This window comes from Pyrgilauda ruficollis, unplaced genomic scaffold (assembly GCF_017590135.1).
Source record: "Pyrgilauda ruficollis isolate IOZ18807 unplaced genomic scaffold, ASM1759013v1 scaffold3, whole genome shotgun sequence".
In the NCBI taxonomy this organism is placed as follows: Eukaryota; Metazoa; Chordata; class Aves; order Passeriformes; family Passeridae; genus Pyrgilauda; species Pyrgilauda ruficollis.
In genome coordinates, this window is record NW_024524377.1 from 25659388 (window position 1) to 25671945 (window position 12558).

Here is a 12558-nt window from a genome sequence, read left to right on the forward strand (position 1 = left end):
GTAATGCTGCATCCTCTGCATCAATTACTCCTGTACAATGGCCAGTAACCTATTTTTTTTTTTAAGACTAAATTTTTGAGCATTTTTTTCACTCAAACTGGTAAAAAAAGCCAGAAATTCCTTGTTTTTAAAAGTCAGCAACTGAGTCTGTGTGTCACTGATGCACAGTGCCCATCCCTTCCTCGCACAAATGCCCCAGAAGTAAATGACACAGCACCACCACTCTACTGCAGGTCTCCCACAGGGGCACATCAGGGGCACAACAGTAAAAGTGAACTTGTCAAAATGTGTGTCAAACAGCTGTGGCACTGCTTCCTGTGACTCCAGCTGCAGCCTAGTACTGGCAACACCACCAAGTGTTTCTAGTTTCTTGATTTGTTTGGGTTTTGGTTTGGTTTTTTTGAGTGTGGTAAAACCTACTGCTCCTGACTGGCTCCTGCCAGCTTTCACCTCCAAGTGACAAAGCTCAGCGGTATGACTTTTTTGCCTTGAAGACTGAGAAGGATACCTTTTATCTGATCATCTAAATCTTACCCACTTCTTCACAGTTCAAGAGATGTGCCACTGAGCCAGTTCTACCCCAAAAAAAAAAAGGTAAAAAAAGAATAAAAATGTGCACAGTAAGAATTAGTGTGGTTTTGTAACAATTAGTTTTTGTAATGCTTGTTTATCTCTGCATCCTGGTGGGATTGATTTCAGCACTCTTCAATGTACCAGCACAGCCCAGGTACTGAGTGAGGTAGTTATGACGGTCTGGGGCTCCACCTAGGCACACACAGCCTCTCCACAGCTGAGCAGCAGCTCACTTGAGCATGACACGCACAAATGTGCACAGTTTTTCTCTTTCAGAGGAAATGTCAGAATGAGACACGGCAAGCTTAGCAATCCAGTGTTCTCTGTCACCAGAAACTGCCGTGATGAAGGGTCCTGATGGTATTTCTGAGTATCCACTGATCTGCACTGCTTCTGCAACCCTGGGTACCCAGCAAAGCCCATCCAGGACGTGTTTGGTGTTACAGACATTTGTGCACCACAGGAGTTACAAATGTGAGCTAAGTGCAGGCTGGAAAAGGGTCCCAACACTGACCAGTCTGGACACAAAGCTTTCCTTCCATCCCTCCATCCCTCCCAGCTGTGCCAGGCACATCTTGTCCCTTGACAAGAAGGGTCTAGCACTGGGTGCAACTTGTGCCATTACTGATCTGGATTTCCTGACAGAAGTGTTCTCCAGTGGATCCAACAGACAGAAAGACATCCAGCAAACCTCCTCTCTTTCCCAATGCTCCAAGGGAGAAAGTGGAATCTCCACTGGCATGCCAAAACTTCTCACCACTTTTGTTTAGCCTGCCTTAACAACCCTGTTGGTGTTCCCTTAAGCCTCACCTCCAGGTTGGCAAAAAGAAGGCTGCTTCATGTCCTCCTTTTACGTGGCAATCCTCTCTTTCAGACACTTCTGCTCGAGCTGCCGTTCCCCCTGAGAGTCTCTGCTCAGGTTTGTGGCCCTGTTGTGAGCTCTCAGGACACCTGCTCACACCTTCCATAGCAGTCAGTGCTCCTCCCAGCTGCAATTCCTGCAGTGCCTGCAAGCAGGGACTTTCCACAGGGGTCAGAAGCTGTGTTCAGGGCTTTTATGGAACCCAGGAGAGCCAAGCATTTCTCCTGCAATGTTCAGAAGACACAAGTGAAGTGGATTGGATTCCCTGATGCAAGATTAGTTTGTCACCGTAATTACAGAAATAGGTGGTTAAACTCCTCCTTGCCAAAGTTCCTACATCTGATGGAACTACACTACAGGAGTCTTTTTCTAAGTCCAGTAACCTCACTTGGGTGAATCAATCTGCATTTTATACCACCCCTGTCACTGCTATTTCTCTTGCATTTGGAAGGGAACATGTGTTGAAAACCACCAACCTGTCAATTAAAAGTCTTATAAACAGGGACCTTAGAAATTGATCCTAGACTAGAACCTTTGCCCAGATTTATTGAGTTGTGGTGGTAATATATTTCCTCTTTACCAGTGGAAATCCCTGTCTCTATAGTTACCTTTTCTCTTTGCTCCAGTTTTGTGCCCAGATCAGTTACCTGATCCTTACTATTTTCTCTTCTGTTCACGGTGACCAAACACACTTTATAGGTGGAACAGTATTTCATATGAGTTCCTGTTCATGGTGACCAAACACACTTTATAGGTGGAACAGTATTTCATATGAGTTCAAAGCTAGTGAGGATAATTTAAAAGAGATTTAAAATCACTGGAATTTTTTAAGACATCCAAGACAATCCCAGATAAAGGAACTAGGATGGACAAACTACTGACATACTTGCTGACAAAAAACAAATTTTCTTCAAAAAGGGGAATGCATTGCTTCCAGTTTGATTACTCACAGAAAGTGCTGCTGGGGATATATCAGAAATACACATCTGCATGTTCTGTACTCTCAAATGATGGCAAATACAATTAGCACTAGAGGTATATTTTCTCTGATGCATATTTTCTCATGTTGCAGGTATGGCTCTGAAGTAGGAAAAATTACATTGAAAATACAAGGCATCTAAATAGGGGATTCATAGATCTCAGTACTTAAAAGAAGACATTGTGTTTTATTAGTAGCAAAAAATCATTCCTAAAGAACAAGCTTAGGTCATCAGTGTCGTGTCCCTCTGTGTGAAAACGAGACAGAGTGCTCAAAATGTGCAGAACTACCTACAAGCTACATGAAAATTGTGTGTCCTCAAATAAAGACAAAACTACCTGAAAGACTGAAACACAGGAACAATAATTTTAAATATTCACCTAGGAACATTTTTAAATAATTTTGCTTTAGAACAGTGACATTTCTATTACAGTAGTTCCACACAGAGCCTGAGACTTAGAAAAAAAAATTGCCAGATCTTTACAACTCTGAATTCTACTAAAGGCCATCAGGAGGTCAGTTTTTGTGATGTTCTCTCTGGAGAATTTTTCCAGCCCTAGCACTCTAGACATGTTTCTCTGTCTTTGCATAGTTTTCTTCCCAGCCCCTCTCATTACATGCAATAATACATCCTCTGTTTCAATTTGAGGCTATTGTGTAATGTTCCACAAATCACATCTTGGAACTAGAGTGCTCAGCTTTCTTCTTACGCCTTTTTATTTATTTGTTTTCTGCCTTGCTTTGGGAATATCTCCCTCTGTCTGCAGTTGCAGTTGTGTTCACCAATAGCTCTGGTATTTCTTGAAATAATCCTGATTTCTGTCTGCTTAATGTTTTCTCTGTCTACACAATAGCACCAATACCTGCATTTCTGAGTGCTGCTCCTCTTTGTAGGAACTTATTTCTCCCAAACCTCTGGGAAGCACGAGGTACCAGCTGCTCCTGCAGGTGACCGTGCGTGTCGCTATAAAACTGAACGTGTCAGTAAAAGCTCCTGCGCCGATCACAAAAGGACAGCAAACATTCTTGAGCTTGAGAAACGAGCTGTGAGAATTCCCGACGCTGTTCCAGCCTGGGACGAGCGGCTCCGCCGAGATCCCTGCCAGGCGCGACCCGCGGCCGGGCCGGGCGATGGGCGCTGCCGCCGCCAGAGGGCCCCCGCGGGCACGGCCCGAGCTCCCGGCACCGCCGCTGCCGGCCCGGGCGGGAGAACTGCCCGCAAGGAAGGTGCCAGGGACAGCTGCAGGAGCAGGGAGGCTTCCCCGGCAGGTGAGCACTTTGGAACACGCGGGAAAAGAAATGAACGGGGGAAAAGGCAAGCGGGTGTGCGCTGCACTTACAAATATGAGGAAGGACGTAAGTGATGAGGACTCAAAGCTCTGCTGAGGCTTCCCCAGCGTGTCTTTCTCAGAATGCCGCACGTGAGTCTGCGAAACAGAGTATCCAGCATGAGTAGGCAGAAATGACCCACGCATCACCTACATGTTATGGGATGTCAACCAAAACGTGGACTTGACAAGATGCTGTTCTTCATCTTCAGCCCATACAATCCCTGAAAACTCCTGAATTTTCAAGGGACTAATTGAAAATTTTCTCTTAAGAGAACTGCAAGTTTTAAATAAGTCATATTCATTACTTGCCATCCAAACCTTCCCTTTTTAGTATATATGTGGAATCTAGGTATGTATTTTCTCATTGCTTCAGCCTAAAAAAATGCACTGAACAAATGCTCCAACATTAAAGCTACATTCATTCCAGGACTTGGCAAGACTGTATAAACCTCAAGTCAATAGCTGCGAGTGAACTGTGCATTTTTCTCACAGTACATTTAATTAAACTCCCAAAGGTTTTAGTTTTAAAAGACTTTTTAAAATTTTTATATTCTTCTGTTTCTTTCTTGATATAGATGGGAAGAGTTCTTTGTATGGTCTGATGGGAATACCTACAAGAAAGCATTAGAAACTGCATATCCAAGCACCTTTCTTTCCCAGCTCAGTTACCAAATTTATTTCCTTCATTGGTGCTCAACCAGCTGCAAGGTCTGAGAAGTGTGTAATGCATTTTCAGCACAAAAAGTGTCATCTGTGTAGATTTAAAAGTTGTGTGTGTATAAAAATAATAAAGTTCAGTGATAATTTGAGGCAACCTAGACAAAGGAAACTAGACAAGGAAGAGTCAGCAGCTCATCAAGCCTTTTCAATGATCCCACTAAGTCACTTTCCCAAGGCTCAGTCACACTACCAGGAAAGAGAAAACAAGTCTACATGGCATGGATTGGTGCCCACCCCAGCTCTTCTTAGTCCCTGCACCAGGCAGACAATCAGACAACAGTTACACAGATTTTTTTTATGCACAGCACATTTTCCTTCCCCAGGGAACTCCCAGCAGAGGGGACTAAAGCTGCCCCTGCTCCTTCTTTACCTCTTCAGGAGCCAGGCTGCAGACAGGGCAAGCAAGAGAACCCCTCCATGGGGCGTGACACAAGCACAACTTGCCTCGATGGGAAACTGTTCCAGCCAAAAAAACAATCACAAACATCCACTACTTTCCTGAGGTTGTATTTTCCCAAGGTCGTTGTGATCAGTGTTTTGCCTATTAGGTTGAAATTTCTTGAGAAAGTATGTAACTTTCAAAGGGCCAAGTTAGCTGTTATTGTTACAGTAACATACAGTGTCATTTTGTAAATAATGACAAATTATTTTGGAATAATTTTTGTGTCAGTGAAAAGCAGAGAGAATGCATGGAATTTGGCTCCTCTGGAAAAGTAGCAAACATTTATTTTATGTTCCACTTTCTCTGGGGGGAGTGGGAAGCTCATTTTGAAAAGGTCAAAATTTACAGGAGGAAAAGGAAGGTTTTAAATCCCTAAAATGCAGCAGGTTTAACTCTGTCCCTTTTAATCATCTGGACTGTATGATGATTATGATCTTGGCTGACACCAAATTAAGGAAAACTGAAACCAGATGGTGTAGCTGAAGATTTCTATACTGATCTTTTAAAGTAGCACTGACACACTGAAGAGAGGTAAAGCACAATTATGTGAGAAAAGCACCAACAAACTGCAACCTGTAAGGGAGAAGTTTCAAAGCATTCAGGTCTTTGGTGGCTGCATGGTAACAGTGACTGGCAAACACAACATACTCTGAAAATAAATTCCTTTCTCCGTTAAATTATCTTTGGGTTTTCGTTCCCATCTCTTTCCCTTTCCACCAGCAGGGGTCTCACAGACATTAAGGCACAGTAAAAACTCACAAATATATGTTAGGTTGGGTTTCTTTTTCTAGTCAGAGTTAATGAAAAGTCTTCCATTGCAAGGCATCATAATGCTATTCCAGAGATATTCCTCTATCAATAGCAAGTTGGTCCTATTTAATGGAGGCTTTTAATGGAAAGTACACTGTCAAGTTAAATTTGTACCCACATTAAATTTAAAAAATAAAAAAAAAAAGTTTAGCAACCCATAAAACTAGTAGGAATGTTTACACAATTTAAAAACATTCCAGTCAGGGCTGCAGCTATTAAACAAATCAGCCTGTTCCAGAGTGTTTGAAGCCCAAGCACTGAAACACTATGTACTCAGGAGTATAAGTTGACTTTAAACACTTCTTTGAAATGAGATGCTCTTTATTATCAACAAAAATTCTAGTAAAAATAATTGGGGACAAAGCAATCTCCTGAGTGAATACTATAGTCAGGGGACTACAGGTTTGCAGGGCGAGATCCTAAGCAGGATCTGGGTGTCATGTCAGCTGAGACCTCCAATTAAGATTTACAAATTTGCAGTTGCTCTTTTAAGGGCACTTTAGCCCTTTAGGATAAGGATTTGGTGAAGAGCCATGGCTCAGTGAAGTCAATAGCAAAAATTTTTCAGTGCACATGAAGCAGCCCTACTTCTTTCATTTCAAAAACTTCCAGTACTCACACAGAAAGACTTTATTAAAGTGCTTGCATAGTACAGCCAAACTATGTTCTAATAGGTGATAAATTCCTCTCCTTTTTTGGCAAAATCCCTTTAGAGGAACTTAGCAACTCAGGACTGGCTTGAGTCCCTTTTCTGCTTGACACTTCTAAGTATTCCTAGCTGCAGGGCACCAAATCCCTCAGCACAGGCCTGATTTTGAGGCACTCTCTGAAAAGTGTCTCTCATGCAGTGTCCTTTTCTTTCTAAAGAAGGAAACAGTAAGGTTTGCTTCCTAATGGTCATCCTACTGGTGCCTGAAAGTCAGCCCAGATACTTTTTAGGAGCTATTTTACAGGGAAAATATGATACCAGTTCTTTTAATGATACACTAAGAGAAAAATACACGTTAGCTTCTCTTAATGGTGTTATTAGATTTATAAAATAGGGGCTTTAAAAGCTTGATTATCTGTGCTGCTACCTTAGTCAGCAACCAAGACTTAAGATACATCAGAAAGTCCTGAAAGAGAACAAGAGGGTGTCATCTTTAGAGGGGCTTTCGTCTATCCTAAACATAACCAGCACAGCAGAAATTTTCTTTATCACCTTTCCCAACACAGTGCCATCCAGAAGGAACAGAGAGAATTGTGCTGTGTCCATTTGTGTTACAAACTCACATCAGCAGTTACCAGATTTAATTATTTACTTTCTGGATCTTCACAAGTAACTTCTTCAGAGGATAGGGTTCCCATTCAGTTGGGTCTCCTTGTCTTTCTGTCCCTGTATGTCCTATAAAACTGCCCCTCCTGTTCCACTGCACCACATATAGGGAGGACATCAGCAACAAAGTGAAGGTGCCCTGTAGTAATTTACAATTATGAGAGCCAGTGTATATAAAATAACAAGTATCATATATTGGTCTGATTAATGCAGACCTGTCATACTGATTTGTTTTTCTAAATGCCTGTGTGGGGTGTGCACAGGGCTGAAGTACTTCCTACTGATCCCTTGTGGATACTTAAGAGTAGCTCCAGAAGACACAGCATTTGGAAAGTGGAAATGGAGATGTATGAGCAGACAACAGGAGTGCACTGAGTTCTATGACCATGGCAGAGGCTGCAAACACCATGAAATAACCACATAAAATGTTCTCCTCATGGGAATTTCAGTTCAAATCTGCAACCAGATAGTCTGCAGGTGGAATTCCATCCTGGTTGTCCATTAATTCTCCCAAGAGTTAAATTCTTTCCTGGTCATAAACATCCTTGATGTCCTTAAGAAAAAGAGAAAAATATTTCCACCACTCCAGAGAGATAAACCAAGACAGCAGCCCCAGTCACAAGCTATTGCAGGCTCAGTCACAAGTCTCAGGGCTGTGACTCGGCACACAAGCAAAAGGAACCAGCAGTCGAACTGAAGAGGACCAAAAAAGGAGCCTTTCCAAGTGACTCACTATAAAGGATAAAAAAGGAACTTGCATAGATAGCTAAGTTCTTCAGAGCACAAATGATCTCCTCTGTGTGCATCCCTGCTTTGGAATGTGAGCCAGCACCACAGCATGTGGGCAGAGGACTCTGGACAGCTTTCTCATGACATATCCCTGGCAATCCATCCATGTCTCAGCAGTTTCCTTGGTCATTATCCCACTGAAACAAGGCACAACAGGGAACATTGAACCATATTGCAGATAACAAGATCCAGACTGTGTGCAAACTGCTATTGTGACATAGAAATTCTAGGACCCAAGTCCACCAACAAAATGAGAAAGAGACTCCTTGTTTGGCAACCAGATCTTGCCTGGGTTTCGACATGGAGGACACAAATCAGATCAAACATGTTCCTGTGCTAAGACAAGAGTTGTGGAACAGTGCTAGAAATGTGCTCAGTGTCCACATAAGAACCTTCATCATGGATATATTTAACACTAGATTAGCATTAAAGGGATTTTTCCCTACATAATTTTGCTCCTTAGGGGAGATACAGCCAAATATGGTCCACTGGTGTCCACTGGTCTTTAGCACTCCATACAGATTGTCTCAGATCTTCCTGCACTTCTGGTGAGCATAACAACCTCTACCTTTCTGACCTGGGATCTCCAGTCATACAGTCCACAGCCTTGCAGGCATTAATAGAGGCAAAGCAGCTGTTACAATTCCAGTTGTAATAGAGGCAAAGCAGTTGTTACAATTTCAGAGATCAGCTGGAGTCCCCGCTCGAGCTTGTTCCATCTGCTGCAAAGATGCATTTGTTTCTGGGTAGCTCAAGTACACACCACACCTGTACATCTTCTGCAGTGTGAATTAAATCAAACAGACCTGCACAAGAGCTCATACTGTCTGGGTCTCTACTCAATACTCAAATAATAATCCATTTAAAAAGCAGGGTTTTCATTTTAACGTGCAACATAAATAAAATGTCAGCTAATGCTATTAAAAGACAAAAATGTGATTTGCATAACTTCAAAAAACTCAAGCACCTAAAAGTCATAAAATGCATGTCTGAAAACATCAGTTCTCACAAACCCCACATTTTTAAAGCTATGAAAAGCACATACTTCATCAGAACAGTAATGGTATGTGCACACCATTTTATCAAAACTCAACACTACGTACTTTCTTTGATTTGAAACACCAGCAAACTCCTTCTCAAGAGACAGCAATCAGCACTTTCTGAAAAATCATTGGCGAGAGTATATCACATCCCTAAAAGTAACTTGTTAAATCCACTGATCAGAACTGGAGTTGTAAGTCAACGGCAGTGGTCTTATGTCTGAATGATATGTATAAGCTGCATGAAGTTACAAGTCCTGCACTTGATCCCCTATGTTCGTTTTCTGTGAGGAACATAACAGGGACCACTCTGTCACTTCAGCAGGTAAATTGTTTGGTTTGGAATTACTGATCTATCTCAATTTTGTTCCAATTCAAAATTGTTTTGGAATTTGTTTCAGCTTTCCTTTTTGACCCCCAAAAGAGCAAGATATTTTCTCTTTATACCTAGCTGCCAAGATCCAAATCTGCATTTTCTGTGTTTCCCTGGTAACAGCTGGTGATGTCATAAATTTACTAAATGGTAGAGGGAGATGCTATGCTCTGTGCAGCCATGAAAGTCTGGAAGAGAACAGCACACTGGCTCCCTGCCCAGCTCCAGCAGCATTTACCTTCTCTGCCTCTCCAACTCTGTATCTGGATCGATTCAGAGTTCTCCAGAAGCCTTGATTCCCCTTGGCAATGCGAGTCAGAGAAATTATTTCTACTGTCTCAATCTTGAGTGCTTTGTGAGCTCAGTTGTCTGAGAATTGTTTTCTAAGCAGGGTCTGTATCTTAAATGACACTCTGAGTTTTGGTTTGTCACCAAGGTAGCTGTCAACCTGCTCAGAACTGGCAGTGAGCTCTTCTGCCACAGTGCCCTGCTGTGAACGGCCACCCCTGAGCTCCCCTGAAGGGCCAAACCCATAGCAGAGGTTGGCAACTGGTTCCTGATCAGCCCGGGTCACTCTGCCCACTGCTGTGTCAGGATGCAGCTGGGAAATGGAAGACAAAGAGAGCAGGTATAACATTCTGGTGTCTTACCTGGAGAATGACTTCCAGAAAATGTGCTTATTTCCAGCAGAACCCATAACACGTACAAATGTGCTACTTCTCTAGAAGTTTCATGCTATTTCACAAAGGAGTCACCTGCAAGCATTATAGCATATTCATGAGAGTAAAAAAAAAGCTTTCCCATCATTAAATACTAGGAGGTAAAAGCAACAATCACAGAATGAGATGCATAAAAATTCTGTTGTTTGTATGCTGCAGTCACTTACCTCCTAGTGTGTACAGGCAATGAAACTGGCATCCCAGTCCTGAGATATGGCTTCCAACTATACTGAAAAGAAACAGGACTGCATGTTGTTCTTACAGATTAAGCAAAGCACTGTGGACTCTTATTCAGGACATTTCTCTTTGAAGAAGAGGCCAAGGGAAGAGAAAGGTTTGTTACAGAGATACCAGTGTGATTTGAATCTGATTTATTTAATGCTTTCAAAATAAGATCCTTCTTGATCCTTCTAGACACAGTCCCCTGTCCTGCTTCAACTGGGAACTTTCAAGAAGACAGGAGGTAAGGGAATCCTGTACATAAAAAATCAGGAGGCAGCTGGTTGCCCAGGACTGAGAGACAAAAGAGATTTTATATTTTTCAAGGTCCGTACTCCTTGTAAGCTAAAAACAAATCTACCAAGAGCAGATACAGAATTCCTGCAGCAGTTTCACCAGCACTCAACAGAGATAATGTGCCCCTCCAATTTCTACCTGATTTGGAGTTCTGATGTATCAGAATGAGGACGTACCTGTGCACTGCATTGCAGAGCCATATGGCTCAGGCACCACAACCAAAGCCAGCTCAGCAGTCTGTACCTAGCCGTGTGACCTTTCAGTTAATGTTGTCATCCAGGGCTTCACTCCGGGAGTTCATTGTATGGATAATTGTCCCCGATGTTATTTTCAGAGTCAATGCATTGCCCATCTCCAGACAAAGCACAGAAGTTTCACTGGTGATCCCATCTCAGCCAGAGCACAAGTTACAAGAAAAAGGAAGAGGTGTGGATGAGCAGGAAAATAATGAAAGCTTTTCCTTCTCCATTTCATTGTTCAGATCCAGTTTTGACACCTAATAGCAAAGTAGTGTTACACAAACTCTTGTCACAGGGGACATCCCAGGAAAGATCAAAGAGCTGCATCTACTCAGAAATATTGTTCTTGTCTACACTGGGTGTTCCTTAAAGCTTGGTCTAAAGGATTTTGGAAAGGCTCTCCATCTGACAGCTGGTGTCTCTTCATGACCTCTTCCTTCTCTTAAACTGACCAAATAAGGAGTTTGCTTGGGATTTCTTCAGCACCAAAAATTATTAAAAGAAATTACTTTGAGAGAGAAGATCCCCATAATTTCTGGTTTTGTTTATATATCTTTAGCCTAGAGCTTAGTTCTTGTATGAAACATAAAGAAAACAAAACAAAACAAAACCCAAAGTCCCTAGACAAATAAGAGGAACTTAGAACACCGTGATAAACTCTACAGCAGTCCATGGAAAAGACACCTAGGAAGAATGCTACTACTAGAAAAGCAATCATCTTCACTACTGGTGCAGAGTGAGAGAAAAGAAAGCCCAAGGCTGAAATTTGTATCAAGCTTATTTTATTAATTTCTTTTATTAAATCATAAAATATTTAAAATCATTAAGAGGCCAAACTGGACAGCTGAGACCAATTATTCCAGAAAATAGGACTCTTGGAGAGGAAAACTCTCCTGAATATTAGCAAGAAACATGGGGAGCTGCCCAGTTTCAGTCTCACTGGGGATATGGAAGCATTCTTAGCATTTTCATCATTTTCAGCAGTAATGGCTAATGGGCATCTGTTAACAGAAAGAAATTAAGTGATGCCTAAAGAGGCTACCTGGAACAGAGGCTAGACAGTGTTTAAGGAATAAAGCAGGTTCTTATTAAAAGGCCTTTAAGGGACACACCTTGGGCAGTACAAGAGCCTGGCTGACGCTACACCCAAGACAGACCCAAGATGGACAACCAGTCATGAGTTTTCACACTTTTATAAGTTTTGGTTCATTTACATGTTGGGGTTAATTGTCCAATTACAGCTTCAGGTATGAAGTCCCATCCTCCCAGATTGCTCTCCTCAGTTCGCTGTGGTTTGTACTTTTTGGGACTGAAGCTGCAAGGTGTCCTTGGCTCTCGGGCTGGAAAAGGATTGTTTAGTCTGACTAAACTGTGAGGAGAACTTACTAACACTTTATATGAAGTTCAGAGTTGTATACTAATGCAGTACAGAATCTGGAAAACATAAAATCTAAAACTTAATGCACCAAAGGATTTAATACCCCACCAAAATGTTTTGTTAGCTTCTATAATAAACATCAAAGTATACCTGTGCCTTAGACCCAAGGGCCAAATAAATATATAATGATTTTTATTATCTCTATGAAAGGATAAATTGTATCTGCTAATGCAGCATTAAGAGCAATAAAGCATGAAGTGCATCACCACGTTAAGCTTAGAACAAGATAGTGTCATATTTTAACACCAAGTGTCCTTACAAAAGGTTAATGAAGTCAGGTTGTGCTTTTGAAAATAATTGTCAAGTTAATGTTTAACAGTGTGACACTGGTGATACTGGAATGCAAGAGCAAAGGGTCACATAACATGAAATAGCTGACTAAGACATGTTAATTCTAGCATAAGATGTGTGA